Here is a 6908-nt window from a genome sequence, read left to right on the forward strand (position 1 = left end):
GGCTCATGAATAATGAATCTGGAGCCCTGGTAAATCTCCCCCTCCCACTGCCTCAGCCTCGTGCTGCTCGGGAGGAAGGCCCTCAAGGCTCCCCAGCCTGCCTGGCCCCCCTCTTCACCCCTGCCTTCCTGCCTCCCTGCTTCCCTGTTCCTCCTCACCGGGCCTGGCTCAGACCCCCATGTGCAAGGATTCCGAAGGGAAGGGTGAAGGATTTCGGTTGGGCAGTGGGCACAGGAGCCCGGGGCCACAGGCCTAGAGGCTGATCCCCACAGCCCGCTCTGCTCGGTTCCCGCCGAGCCCAGCCCTGGCCGGTTTTCCGCTTTGCCAGCTCCATCTGCTCCCAGCTTGGCTTTTGGCAGGGTGGGGGTTTCGCCTCTGCCCGAGGCCTCACGTCTCTGTCTTCTACTGCCCTGGCAGGCTGGGTGGGCCTGAGCTGGTGCCTTTCTCTTCGGAAGCACAGTGGGAGGTACCCTGTTCTGGGAAGGCCCTCACCACCTCCTGTCCCCCTGGCCCTGCCCTTTGGGAGGTCTCAGCCCTCCTCTCCCAGCCATCTCTCATGTTTGCCCATGACCCCCATGTGCCCCTCTCGGTGCCCCCCTTCCCCAGCTGTGGGTGTGGAGCTGTGTTGCCAGATGAGCTGGTAATGATCGTAATCTGCTAATTGAGAGGAATCTAATTACCCGAAGAGAATGGGGGGTGCAGGGCGTGGGTGGGAGAAAGGAGGGGGTCCTGGCAGCAGGCAGGGGTGGCAGGCAGCAGGGTGCTGGGGCCTTGTTATCAGCACCAGGCTCTGGGACAGAGTCCAGGGTTTCATAGCTTCATAGCCCAGCAGTTAGGAAGCTGCGCCTTCTCAGGAGCTGGACTGAGGTTGACTTGGGGATTGGGCCAGATGTGACCTCCCAGGCCCCTCAGGTCCCGTGGGCTGTGTGCCAGCCTGTAGGGAATGATCTACACGGTGTGGGGTTTAGCAGTCCTGACCTGTAAGCTGTCCCTAGTTCCTCAGTTCCTCCTGTCCTGGTCTCCAGCCCAGACCTTCATTATCTCTCTTCATGGGAGTGGGAGGGGGCTGCAGGTCCCCACTCTGGGCTGGGGTCATCACCCCAAGGAAGGGGCTGGGAGAGGGTGGGCCATAGGACCAGGGGCTAGGTCCCTTCCCTCTCCTCCCCCCTAGTCCTGACCCTTCTGTTCCGAGTGGTTGGCAGAGGCCATGGCAGCTCCATCATAAATATGATAATTTAATTATTTTCTCAGCAAAACACCGTGAAATCCAATAAGTCTGTGTCAGGCCCTGGCCCCCGGGATCCCCCTCCTAGACCCAGTGAGGGTGGGGACATGGTGGGGAGAGGCAGTGGAAGGAGAAAGGGTCAGTGTTTGAAGGGGGGTGCCGCTAGCGAAGCTGAGGTCTTTGTAACATGCCCCCCAGATTGAAGGAGTCACCGTTGTTGGGGGGGTCTAAGAAGGACATGCCCCCCCCACTCCTCCCCAGCCCACTTCTGTGCTGGGAGGGACCTAAAGTCCCATCCATCTCTGACAGACCCAAGATGGAGCACCTGCCCCTGGACGGGGTGCAGGGAGCCCCTTTGTCCACCGCTGCTGGGACCCTGTGCCCAACCATCATTGGCCGTTTAGGAGTAGGAGGGTGCCAGCCCGGGGAGGGTCTGGGAAGGGAGAAACAAGAGGGAACTGGGGTGGGAAGTGGGGGATGAGCGGGGGAGGGATGCGGGGGAGGGGTGCGCTCCTGCCATTAGTGCTTTTTTCAGTTTCCATAAAAAGATTATTCTGTAAAATCAGTGAGGGGGAGCAAGCTGGGGGCCGGGGAGGGGGGTGGGTCCCTGGCACCAAGCTGGATGGGGCGACAGGGGAGGAGAGCCGGGGACAGGGACCGAGTGTGGAGAGAAATTTGGATGGGCTTCAGGAGCCAGCCGAGGGGGAAAGGCTGAGCCAAGAACACAGACTTGGGGAGGCTGGCCAGGACAGGGTGGGGTGGGGGCAGAGCCCTCATCTCCCTCCCGTCCCCTAGGCCAGGCTGCCAGGGGGCCCAGTCCCACCTCCATCTCAATCCCCTCCCCCTGGCACTTAGCAGCCATTATGGGGGAGCAGATTGCAGCCCCCTCCCCCTCTCTGGGAAGCAGGCACAGCTGGGGCCCCGTCACATCTGCTGCATCCGCACGGAGCACAGCTGGGTGTGCCCAGAGCTGCACTCCCCAAAACGCAAAGGGGGTGGAAAGGGGTGGGCGGGGGCCAAGGAGAGCCCAGACCCCTGAGACAGACACACTGACACCTCTGCCAACAGACACATACTCCTTGAGGCGAAGCTACACCCACCGACACACGCTCCCTCGTGTGCAGAGACGGGAGAACTGGCAAACATGCAATTACCCGGCCCCGCCCGCCACCCCCGCTCCCCTTCCCCAGCCCCTCCTGCTCCCCTTCCTTCCCCGAGGCTCCCCTCTGCCGCCATGGCCACCTCTGAACTGCCCTGGGCTCTGGTCTGGAGGGAGTGGGGGGCCTCACCCACCCCAAGTACCTCCTGAGAGGCTCAGAGAACAGGAGGGCAGGGGGTGGTGAGGGGTGTCTGAGTTCGAGGGATGATCCCTGGGAAGCCATCTGCCCTCCTTCCAAGCTCACACCCCTCCCCATGAAGAAGCCCCCTCTGAAACTGATCTTTGCCACAGCCTGGGCACTACAAGGTCTCGGTGCCAGCACTGATCGCTGCGGCACCCTTGTGCTCCACTGGCCACCTCAAGGGGGTGCTGTGTGTTCTCAGTCTAGCCTTCAGCTCAGCTGCTAGGGTTGGCCCCTGCCACTGCCCCCACCCCAAAATCCGCCTGTTCTCAACCCTCGGTAATGCGTCCCTCTGCTGCCTCTGACATGCATGGGGTGTGGGGGGCGGGGGCTCCGTCAATGGCAGAAAAGTCCCCCTCTCCCAGGACAGAGGAGAGAAGGATCAGGAATTCCTTCTCTCCTCTCCCCGTCGATGACCACCAATTGGCCCCTGATGAAACCATGCCGTCTTCACAGCCCTCACTTTTCCCACTTATCTCCTTGGCCCTGGTGTCTTGCCCTCAACCTTCTCCTCCCTGCCCCCTCCCCATTCCCACACTGCTCCCCACATGCCCCTCGGAGCTCTAATCCCTCCTGCTGCTGTGCCGCCTTATCTGCTCCCAGCAGCTTTCGCTGCTGCAAAGCCCTCTCCCCCTCCTTCCTGGATCTTCTCTCCCTCCTTCCTCGGCTCTCTCTGCTCTCTGACCAGCACCCCCTCCCGGCCAGCCTGTCTCTGCCACTCAGGCCCCTGCTGTGGCTACTGACTGACACCGCCTCCGTACCCCATGCCCTTTGCCCTCTCTGCAGCCTCAGCTCTGAGGTTGTCGGCTGCACACCCACTCCCACGATGGCTGCGTCCATCCCAGCCCTCCCCCGCAGGCCCCACAGACTTTGTTAGTTTCTGGCCAGCCAGGATTTTTCATCTTCCTGCCCTCCCTTTCCTGGTGTCTTCCCCACTTCCTCCTGATGCCCCCATCCCATCTTGGACCTGGTGTCCTTATAGTCCCAGGGACCCGTTGCCTCGGCTTGGGGGTACCCGAAAGGAGATGGGAAGTGTTGGTATGAGACTCGGGAGAAGGTGCTGGGCTGGGCTGGCCCTAGAAAGATGGGGTGGGGGTGCAAGGAGTACTGGCGGACAGTGGGGGCAGGGCCTGGCGGTGGGACGCTAACCCTCTTCAGTTGCCTCAGATCACGTTCGGGGCTCCCCACCCCCCTTCCCTGGGACTCTCATTAACCGCTTCTCCTGCCTCGTCCGCGGCATAAATAACCCAGATAAATCAGCCGCCGTCCGCCCCCCGCCCCTCGGCCCCCGCACAGCCCGTTTGTCACCGCTGTGTGCTCACCAGCCAGGCCTGGCCCAGCCCCGGCCCCAGCCCCCCCATCCTTGTCCCTTCCCGCCCACATCTGTCCCACACTGGCTCATCACTTGGTCTGCACCAGGGCCAGGTGTCTGGGCTGGGGAGGGTGTCCTCTGGGCGCAGGGGGAGGCTGTGCACCTTTTGGAGAATGCTGTCTAGGAGTTCGGGGGGTCACAGCATTTATGAATGGGGCCAGCCAGGCAAGGAATCTGGGCATCAGCTTGGGAGTTCCTGTGCTTTGAGAAAGCACCCTTGGAACCCCCCAGGTTGGATCCTGGGAGGTCTCTGGGTCTGCCTTTGGGCATTTTGCCCAAACAAAATCTCCATGCCTCCTCCCAGGAACCTTGAGCCAGAAACCCACTGCTCTCCCTGTCTCTCTCCCCCTCTGCACGCACCGCCCCCCCCACCCCGCCCTGTTACCAAACCTTGTCCCAGTCCATCTACCACTCATTCTCACTGTCAGGAAGCTCATCCCCTGGGGGGCGGAGGCGGGTGAATTGGACTGGGAATAAATCTGAGGAATGGGGACAACCAGAGAGCAGAGGAACCTGGGATGAGGCTTCACATTCTGACCCCGCAACACCCAGCTCCCCCGCACTCCCAGTCCAGGGTCCCTAACAGCCCCGCCCCCTTTGCTCACACCCAGCTCAGGGCCTGGCCAGCCACACTTGTCCCTGATGCCTCACTGCAAGGGGCAGCTGGTCCCCCGGGAGTGGGTGGGGGAAGCGGGGAGGGGTGAGGGAGCTTGGGCGCAGGGCTGGGGTGGGGGTGGGGAAGAAGCTGGGCCGGGCCCCAGGGACCAGCTGGGCAATGAGCCGGGGAAGCAGCCGGGAGGCTAAATGAGGGAGATTATCACCCAACTGCAGCCGGGCAGAGAGGGAGGCAGGCAGGGAAGCGGGGAGAGAGAGGAGAGAGGGGACGGGGCCAGAGGCAAAGGGGGTATAGAGAGACAGGGAGGGGGCCAGAGGGCCTGGTGAGAAGCGGAGGGAAAAGTCAAGAGATGAGCTGGAAGGATGGGGGCACTCCCTCAGAACATCACCAGATTCCTGGAGATCTGGGAGACTGGAGGCTGGGGGCTTGGGGACAATTGGAGACAGCTGGCTGTGGGGCAGTGGTGGGGGTGTGCATGCAGCTAATTGCTGCTCCACTTCCTGGCAGCCTGGAGCTCCCCTCACAGCACCCCCCACATGCCCCTTATACCCAGTTACCACCCGATTTCTTTCCTTATAGAGGTTGAAGGCATCCTGCCTACCCTCAGGAGGAAAGAGAATGTGATTTGTCTCATGATGAAGGCCAGTATGTTTTCGGGGAAGTGTGACCCCAAGATCTCAATGGATGGTGGGGGAATTTAGAGATATGTATGCACTCCAGGGTAGCAACGAGTGCTGTGGAGAGTTTGGGGGGCAGTTCCCCGCTTTCTTGGCAGAGCCCCAGACTAAAGTAACCTTAAAAAGCAATTAAATCACCTTTTAAAAAAACAGTAAAGAAAAATCAATATTAGGAGAAAGGGGAAGAGAGAGAAGGATGGGGAGGAACAGTGGGGGGAGTTCTGGAAAGGTCTGGAAGCCTACCAGGGAGGGGAAAGCATAGGAGGGGGCTGCCTGGGCATGGGACAGAGAGAGGGGTCTGTCTGTGGTCACTTGGCCATTTTCAGTGCTAACTCAGCGGCTTTGTCCAATGCCAATCCCACTTTCCCTTCTGGGACACTATGTCCCAGCCAGATGCATCACCCTGCCCCAGGGGTCTTATCTTCCCAGCTTGGGGAACCAGCTGACCCAGACTCATTGGAGGCTTGTGGGGAAGCCCAGCTGTGGGGTCCCTGGGGAAGCCACTTTGCCTAAAGGCTAGGGACAACCTAAGCAGGGCACCACGCATGGCCAGGGCTGGGTGTGTGGGCAGGCTCCATGCTGGGGTGACCCTGATGGGGCCTGACCTGGCCTTGCAGCCAGGGTGGGCAAAGTGGCTTCCAGCTGCCAAAGGAGCCATCCCTGGGCCCCTCCCCTGGGGCCAGGCAGAGGCTGCGGGGCCAGGCCTGACGCAGGGGGTGGGGTGGCCGTTGGGCAGTGGGTGGACCTCGGGCTCTAATCCCCAGCAGCTGCCGTTTCCCTCAGATCGATTCCCTTCTCACTTTTTTTTCAGCTGCTGGTTCTGCGGCTTGGATCGATGGAGCCACCTCCCACCACCCGTCCACGCTTCCTCTCCCTGCTGCTCATTAGCGCCCCGACTAATCAGCCCCCCTTTCCTCCCGGGGACAAGGGCTTCCTCCCCCGTGAGGGCACATGCTGTCACATGGGGCCCCAGAGCACAAGCACTGATTCTTGCCACCCCCACCCTGGGAGCATGGATGCATCCCCTCCTGGCCAGTCAACTGAGGCTCCCACCCCCACCTATGATGAGGGCCCACATGCCTGTTCCCCTCCACAAGAACACAGCAGACCCCTTAGGGCTCTCCTGCCCCACTCTGCCAGGCACCCCTCAAACCCGTTTCTTTAGGAGAGCATTCGCTCCCATTGATGTCCAGCACATCTTCCTGCTCCCTTCCACGCCCCCACTGGGGCTCTTCCTCTCCCTCCATTGCATGCCCCGTCCCCCTACATATAGAGCACCCCCAAAGCACACCTCCCCTTTGCTCCCTGGCTTGCTTACCCAACACCCCTCCCCCGAAGCCTGATTGTGGCAAGGGATTTGGGGAACATTCGGGGAAGCAAAGTGGCCGCAGATATGCAAGCTGGCCAGGGTGCTCTCTGTCCCTGACATATGAATGGCTGAGATTGGGGTTGGGGGCAAAATGAGGGTGAGGGCAGCCAGCCTCCCAGAGGGGGCAGGGGCATGGTGGGTGTTGGAGTCTGGAGCAAAGCTCCAGGGAAGCTGAGAATCTTGGAGTCACAGTTGTCCCCTGGTCTGTCTAGCCTGCCCTCCTCTGCCCCCCCTCCCTCCCTCATTCAAACAAGTGGCTCTCTCAAGGAGTTTCTGGAAGCTGCTGTGAGTCGGGTAGCGGGATCAGGT

This window comes from Pongo abelii, chromosome 11 (assembly GCF_028885655.2).
Source record: "Pongo abelii isolate AG06213 chromosome 11, NHGRI_mPonAbe1-v2.0_pri, whole genome shotgun sequence".
NCBI lineage: Eukaryota > Metazoa > Chordata > Mammalia > Primates > Hominidae > Pongo > Pongo abelii.